This window comes from Cydia strobilella, chromosome 16 (genome assembly GCF_947568885.1).
Source record: "Cydia strobilella chromosome 16, ilCydStro3.1, whole genome shotgun sequence".
NCBI lineage: Eukaryota > Metazoa > Arthropoda > Insecta > Lepidoptera > Tortricidae > Cydia > Cydia strobilella.
In genome coordinates this window covers 16,768,962-16,775,050 of record NC_086056.1, presented here as the reverse complement: position 1 = coordinate 16,775,050, position 6,089 = coordinate 16,768,962, and positions in this window count along the sequence as shown.

Here is a 6,089-nt window from a genome sequence, read left to right as displayed (position 1 = left end):
TGCGCGTGCGCTGCCCGCGGCGGTGCGGGGGAGGGGGTTGATCGATAGCCAGCACGGGATGCGCTCGCGACGCGACTGATCCAGAAAGTCGTAGGTTACTTCAGTTCGTATGGAGATGAGACTTTTTAAAGAGACGGCTTTTCGCTTTTACCAGATTTTAATTGACAGGGCCTTATTAAAAACACTTTAGAATAAATATATCGTAGCTCGGAATGATTTATTCGTAACAGCGTGAGGTCACGCGGGCCAACTGTCGTCGGTATGCAAACACGATTACAAACGAATTTGAAGTGTCTCGAATAAATTAACCGTATTGTTGTATGGAGGATGAATTACAAGGGCGGCGCATTGTCCGGCGAGAGGGGAGAGTCGGCACAAATGGGTCATTAGGCCGAGTGTCCCGAAGGGTAGCGTGGGGTCAGAGCGCTTTAGGGCACACGTCCAGTGAGTGGTGAGTGATATTTACTGCCAATATGAAGCAATATTATAATAACCTTGTTTGTAGTAAACACTATTGCGGGCTTTAAGCTCAATTAATTTTTCAATTGCCATAATAAAGCATATATCTTGTTACAAATACGAATATATTAAGACATCTCATAGCTTAAATAAGATTTTTGCCGTAACATCAAATTATGATGCGGTCATCGTAACTATCGCAAGTCATAAATGATGACTTTAAATTTGTCAAACTATCAATGTTTGGCAATACATATATGTATACAAAAAAAAGCATGATGTATTCATGAATGTGAAAATAAATTTTCTCCGTCTTTGATGTAATTTCATCCTCAATTACACAAAATCGCGACTGCTTTATTTACGACGATAATATGCTTGACGTCCCATAGCGATCATAAGCATAAATTATTTATTTACGTGAAAAAAAAAAAAAAAATGCTAATCAAATAAAAGGGAGCACTTCCAGTGGACGGCGCCCCTTAGCTCGCTACACTTGTCCCAGTCTTTGCTCTGGGAAGCGACAAGTGTCCGACAATTAACCGCGATCGACCACAATGACCCCTCCCCCCGTCCGTCCCCCGCCTCCCCCTCCGCGCACGCGCAGCCGCAGCTGCGGTTAATCCTTAAACAATGCCCGGCTCAAAGAGTGCTTTAACAAACATTTTAATTACTGCTATTAAAAGACACCCCTAATAAGGATTGTCATGTCATGTTAGGTGCGAATAGTTGACATTTCAGTTTTTGTGCACGTAATATCGCAATTACAAGATGGCTGCCGACGCCTGCGCAGGCTTCCGGGGCCCTGCCACACATTTCATGTATTTAGATGGAATTCGTAATTTCAAAAGCATTTTCATGATAATGTCTAGCACGTTTAGGAAAAATGCGGTGGTATCAATTACGTACACGTTTTTATTTGATCCATTACAATCATTACATAAATCCCAGATACCACCAATTTATAAACGGCGCAAGGGGGGAAAGGGTGATTGACTTTGTACTGGGAATCAGTACAAAGCAGATTGTATAAAAGATGCCCCCAGATACGTATTTCAGGATTTTTAATAGTAAATTACCCCCAACCCCCAACCCTTTATATTAGGAGATGAAAGATTGTCATAAGCAACTTACAAAAAGAAGTGAAATCCCACCAAAAAGTTTTTTGTGCGCGAGTCCGACTCGCACTTGGCCGGTTTTTTCAGTTGCATAGCGTACTTTAGATTTTATTAATATCTAAATTCAAAAACTTGAAATTTTTTGCCCCTAAGGGGGTGAAAAGGGGGGTGGAATGTTGTATAAGGAATCAATAACCGCTGAACCGAATTAGTTGAAATTTGGTATGTATTTATGTACTAGATAGTTTTTGTTATGGGGACGGATATGGAATAGTTTTGGCCCCAAAATCACCCAGTAAGAGTGAAAAGGGGTCGGAAAAGGGCGCAAGGGGGAAAGGGTGATTGACTTTGTATGGGGAATCAGTACAAAGCAGATTGTATAAAAGATGCCCCCAGATACGTATTTCAGGATTTTTAATAGTAAATTACCCCGAACCCCCAACCCTTTATATTAAGAGATGAAAGATTATCATAAGCAACTTACAAAAAGAAGTGAAATCCCACCATTTTCATATAAAATGTTGCCAAAACCAAATCCTATAAGGCTTGCACTGTCAAAAAGTTATCAGATCTCTTGTAGAGCCAAGCTTCTAACTCTACAAGCCCTAACTTCACAAACTCCTTAGTCAAAATATATTTTGACTCTAAACCTTAGTCAAAATATATTTTGACTCTACACCTTAGTCAAAATATATTTTTGAGTTTGTGAAGTTAGGGCTTGTAGAGTTAGAAGCTTGGCTCTACAAGAGATCTGATAACTTTTTGACAGTGCGAGCCTTATGGCAACATTTTACATGAAAATGTTTTTGGTGGGATGCTCTTTTCTTGAAGGGTGTGGGTGACAGTTCATGGCACAGTTTAGCCTTAAATATTAGAATCTTTGTATTTTAATATTTATAATAATTCTCTAATCATAATTATCCAAAAGCTCCACACAGTTGTAAACACACATGATACCGATTACATAATAGTACCGTACAGCACGGCTCATGTTCCCGCGTTACAGACAGTTTGATGGGCGATGTCCCGGACAAATTGGCGCCTGCACTCGTATGTAATAGCGCAGCTTTTTGCTGAATATCTTTACGACGCTGTAAACGGGCTGGTTTATGCTCTGCCTCTGATGCAACTTGCATGTGGGTTTATGTTGCGAGCAATCAAGTCGATATGTAATTTTTTTTATGTGTTTTCTATTTTGCGATCTTTATGTGCTTATTTGTGGGATTATTCCCAAGGAATCAATTCTCAGTTATTGTACTTGGTGGTAACAGCGGGAATAGCTCTTAATTGAGTAACCAGCATATACCAAATGTGTCTAGTTCGAACTTAAACAATTTATTTATGATAAATTATAAAAAAAAAATCAGCTAAAGAATAGAGCAGCTAAAATACTTGGGGAACTTAGTCGCTGAGTTATATTTTTAGTGGGTTAGGTTAGTAGGTATGTATATGAAGCGGCAGTAATCACACCCAAGTTCATATCTTGTAAGTATAATAAGAAGTTCATATCTTTTAAGAATAAATGAAATGATTCTCGATTCCAAGTTCCAATTCCAGCCGACGCAATTGCAACACACGTAAATACAGGCACAGGCGGCAGGCCTATTCGAGTTTTAGTTATTAGATCTGTTTCTGATAATGATACTGATCTGTCAGTGTCAAATGTGATATTTCGCGTTTCAAGTGTGTTTCCGCCTTTAATTGCCCACATGTCGGGCCGTGATTAACTGATTAACGCAAGTCCCGCTACGGCGGTAGCGGCGAGTGTCCCCCCCCTCCCCCCGTCTGTGTCGACCCTAATTGAAACACGTCGCGACATGCACGCACGCCGACGCAACACGACGACATCAGGAACAACATGCGCCGAACACGTTGGTGAAGATTTATCTTAGATCTTGGTTGAAAAATGCTGATGCTGATGGGAGGGATTTCTGTTTTGTTGGCTTTAATTATAAGTGTAAGTGTCTCAGAGGCTGAAGAAAACGAGTATCACATTTGCTGAAGTACATATATCATACATTTTGCAACATCGTATATTTACAAATTGAAGATTAGGTACTATTTCAGAACAGAACGACCTTATTTATCCAAAAAGGCAATGAGAATGAGACTCACTGGGTGGTACTCCCGCGGTTCATTCCAAAAATGATAAAAAAAAACCTAAAGATCATCTACCTTATTGATATTGCAGTGCCATGTAGCGATATGTTCTGTTCCGTAGTGATAGAGCGGCAGATAAATGCGCCAATGCATATTCATGACCTGGGGTCTTTTTATTTAAAGTTGTACTTACAACTTGTACACGACACTTTTTTTCTCCTATTACTATCAAAATAATTCGTGATTCTTAGTAGAAATAACATAAAAAAATCCTAGATAAAAAAAGTGTAGAGCACTACTTTTGTTTCGATACCACCATGTGGGGTCTCGTATCTCGTCGAATTAGTTCAATTAAGAAGAAGCTGTAAAAAGTAATTAAACAGGTCGGAGTAATTGCTGGTCGTCGAAGTTGCGCGCAACTCATTAATTCGTATTAATGCGTAATGAGAATCTTGCTGCTCCTGTGTGGTCACTGGTCACTGGGACAAGCAGGATCTTAAATATCAGTTGGTCTGTTACTGTGACAACTTGGCTGTTGTGAATCTGTTTATAAGCGAGTCAGGCAGCTGGTGCTCTAGCTATGTGCGGGGACCACCGGTAAAATCACTATCTGATAATATTATGTAAAATATGAATCCAGAAAGTGTCCTATTTTGCATTCGGTTTTGTCTTTTTTAAGAAATTAGTTCATTGAATAGCTATAAGTTTCGTCCAGTACCTATATAGTGACATCTATCCATATTATCCATAATCGTAAATGTGAGTTTACTCTGTATCATTCTGATACCATTATTATTATTACCATTGTTCATTAAAAAGCTTGTTATCAATATTACCACATTATTAACACATTATGATTATTGTTATGATTATTGTCACATTTATGATTATGTATTTAATTTTAGAATTTTATTGAAGATCGGAACATAATATTTTAATTCACAAAACAATTTTACAAATGAAACTTACATTATAACGTCACAATAAAAGAAACAGTAAATAGAAAGTCCATGCATAGATCGTGATCGTTTTAGATTACGCTTTATAGCAGAAATCATAAGTATGGATTAAAGCATTTTTATACTCATGTTTATATTCCGTATTAGTATTACCCTATCTATAAGTTTTGAATACTACGTAATATCAATGATATCTAGCAGTTGGTGTTTATTCTTCAAAGGAAATCATATCGAGTTGCCGATAAAATTGTTACCGAGCAGATGGCTGTTATTATAGGGCGCCCTGTGCCCACCGCACCCCACCCCAAACGACTTTATACTTTTTACAATCATAACACAATGTATGATCGGTTCGCTGCGCCATTCATGCACACTGATTTATCGCAAGTATATTGAAAACTGACCCTATAAAGCTATCTTTCACCATAACTTTTAGGTGATCAGTCTTATTGTTCAAGTGTAAACTTTACTGTACAAGTGTATATTTAGTCACACAGATAAGGGGTTTTCTCATTGATAGATTACCAAGCATCGAACTGGGATCAAAGTTTCAAAGCTCACGGTTATCCGAAGAAGGCGGCCTGCAATCCTCCGCCCACCACACCGCCGCGATGCCTTTCTTCGAAGACGGTTCATTTAAACTTAACCCCACCGAGTGTGCAGGCGCAGGCGCAGGTCGCGCCCTGGCCGCGCCCGCGCCCGCGCCCGCGCCCCTATAGCGGCAATTATGTTGTCGCCCGGGTGGCCTCCCCTACCCCTCCCGAGTCCGGTTAATTGCCCCTGACCTATCCCATTGTCTCCTATCGCACAGAAGCCCTTTGTCCGCCGATAAATTTTACTCCATTCTAATAGCTCTATTGTCTCCGAATCGATTTTATTTTACGATTAATTTAAACATATTTGTGTGCGCGACGCGCTCGTCACGTTTTATTCTCGTTGGAATGGTTTCGGGAACGTTGACTCGAGGTTTTATTGTCACATAATAAACCGAGTTCCTTTTTTAAGTATCGGCTGAGGTTATTGTAGATGCACCAATGGCGGCGGCCGCGAGGGTGGCGAGATTCTCGCCTCACTTTTCAGGACGCCGCCGTAGCTTTCCACGAAGGGAATTTTTGTCGTTTTTGCGTCCGAAATTGTAATGGCGCAGCGCAGGGGCCCACCCTCCGGCGGCGGCCATTGCAATTGCATTGTGTTAGGTGGTTGAAGCCGCGTCGAATGCGGCATCCGGCGAGGAGGCAGCGCCCGCTTCAGGTTTCAGCATTGTGTGCGGCGGCGCGTGCGGCGCGCGCGGGCGTCCGCGGCACGGGGTGCGGGGCACAGGGCGCGCGGGGCGGGAATGCGCGCGATTGGACGCCATTGTCCGTGCACCGATTTCGCGCTCAATTTGTTCCGCGATCGACTGATAGCGATACAGAGCAATTACGTCGTCGATACTTAATTGAACGGGAACAAT